The sequence below is a fragment of the Xyrauchen texanus genome, chromosome 37 (assembly GCF_025860055.1).
Source record: "Xyrauchen texanus isolate HMW12.3.18 chromosome 37, RBS_HiC_50CHRs, whole genome shotgun sequence".
Lineage (NCBI taxonomy): Eukaryota > Metazoa > Chordata > Actinopteri > Cypriniformes > Catostomidae > Xyrauchen > Xyrauchen texanus.
Window position 1 is genome coordinate 39,658,494 of NC_068312.1, and position 2,346 is coordinate 39,660,839.

General features: G+C 40.5%; 1 long non-coding RNA gene across 2 annotated transcripts; it reads right to left on the reverse strand.

Annotated features, from left to right (window-relative positions):
• Positions 1-378: 378 nt before the first annotated feature.
• Positions 379-1,746, reverse strand: LOC127630404 (uncharacterized). Of its 2 annotated transcripts, none has more exons than XR_007968863.1 (3): positions 1,603-1,746; positions 1,294-1,325; positions 379-394 (listed from the first exon to the last, which is right to left on the reverse strand). It is a non-coding gene; the product is annotated as an uncharacterized LOC127630404 (long non-coding RNA). The 2 variants fall into 2 exon arrangements; XR_007968862.1 differs by lacking the exon at positions 379-394 and adding an exon at positions 977-992.
• Between the last annotated feature and the right edge of the window lie 600 nt (positions 1,747-2,346).

The window sequence follows — 2,346 nt, forward strand, 5'->3', positions numbered from 1 at the left end:
TATACCTAGACTCTATACTCTACACCTACACTCTACACCTACACTCTACACCTATACTCTACACCTGTTGTAGTTTATTTAAAGTCCAACTCCAGCTTCAGGCAAAACACACTTAGAGGATGAAGCTGCAGACACAGATAAAACTGTGACTGATTGGATTGTGGAAGTTTGTCTGCTTAAAGGAGTTTCACACACACTGGAAGGTTTTATTTCCTCTGCAGCACTCTAATGTCTTTATTAAGATGTTTCTCAGTTCGTTCTGCTCATCTAATCTGATTGGACGAGACTTCTGATCAGTGTTGAGCAGTATCTAACTAACACAACGACATGTTCCAGTACTACACCTATACCTATACACCTATACCTATACACCTACACCTATACACCTATACACCTACACCTATACTCTATACTCTACACCTATACACCTACACCTATACTCTACACCTATACCTATACCTATACACCTACACACCTATACATCTACACCTATACTCTACACCTATACTCTACACCTACACCTATACACCTATACTCTACACCTATACCTATACACCTACACCTATACACCTATACTCTATACTCTACACCTATACACCTACACCTATACTCTACACCTAAACCTATACACCTACACCTATACACCTATACTCTATACTCTATACTCTACACCTATACTCTACACTTATATACCTACACTTATACACCTACACCTATACACCTATACATCTACACCTATACTCTACACCTATACCTATACACCTATACTCTATACTCTACACCTATACACCTACACCTATACACCTACACCTATACACCTACACCTATACACCTATACTCTACACCTATACTCTACACCTATACTCTACACCTATACTCTACACCTATACTCTACACCTACACCTATACACCTACACCTATACACCTACACCTACACTCTACACCTACACTCTACACCTACACTCTACACCTATACCTATACACCTATACACCTACACCTATACACCTATACTCTACACCTATACGCTACACCTATACCTATACACCTACACCTATATACCTACACCTATACACCTATACTCTATACTCTACACCTATACACCTACACCTACAACTCTACACTTATACACCTACACCTATACACCTACACATCTACACCTACACCTCTACACCTACAACTCTACACCTACAACTCTACACCTACAACTCTACACCTATACTTTACACTCTACACCTATACCTAGACTCTATACTCTACACCTATACTCTACACTCTACACCTATACTCTACACCTACACCTATACTCTACACCTATACTCTACACCTATACTCTACACCTATACTCTACACCTATACTCTACACTCTACGCCTACACTCTACGCTCTACACTCTACGCTCTACACTCTACGCTCTACACTCTACGCTCTACACTCTACGCTCTATACTCTACGCTCTATACTCTACGCTCTATACTCTACGCTCTATACTCTACGCTCTATACTCTACGTCTATACTCTACACCAACACTCTACACCAACACTCTACACCAACACTCTACACCAACACTCTACACTCTACACCTATACTCTATACTCTACACCTATACTCTACACCTATACTCTACACCTATACTCTACACCTATACTCTACACCTATACTCTACACCTATACTCTACACCTACACCTATACACCTATACTCTATACTCTACACCTATACACCTACACCTATACTCTACACTTATACACCTACACCTATACACCTATACTCTACACCTATACTCTACACCTACACTCTACACCAACACTCTACACCAACACTCTACACCAACACTCTACACCAACACTCTACACTCTACACCTATACTCTATACTCTACACCTATACTCTACACCTATACCTATACTCTATACTCTACACCTACACCTATACTCTGCACCTATACTCTGCACCTATACTCTGCACCTATACTCTGCACCTATACTCTGCACCTATACTCTGCACCTATACTCTGCACCTATACTCTGCACCTATACTCTGCACCTATACTCTGCACCTATACTCTACACCTATACTCTACACTCTACACCTACACTCTACACTCTACACCTATACTCTATACTCTACACCTATACCTATACTCTACACCTATACTCTACACCTATACTCTATACTCTACACCTATACTCTACACCTATACTCTGCACCTATACTCTACACCTATACTCTACACTCTACACCTACACTCTACACTCTACACCTATACTCTATACTCTACACCTATACTCTGCACCTATACTCTGCACCTATACTCTACACCTATACTCTACACTCTACACCTATACT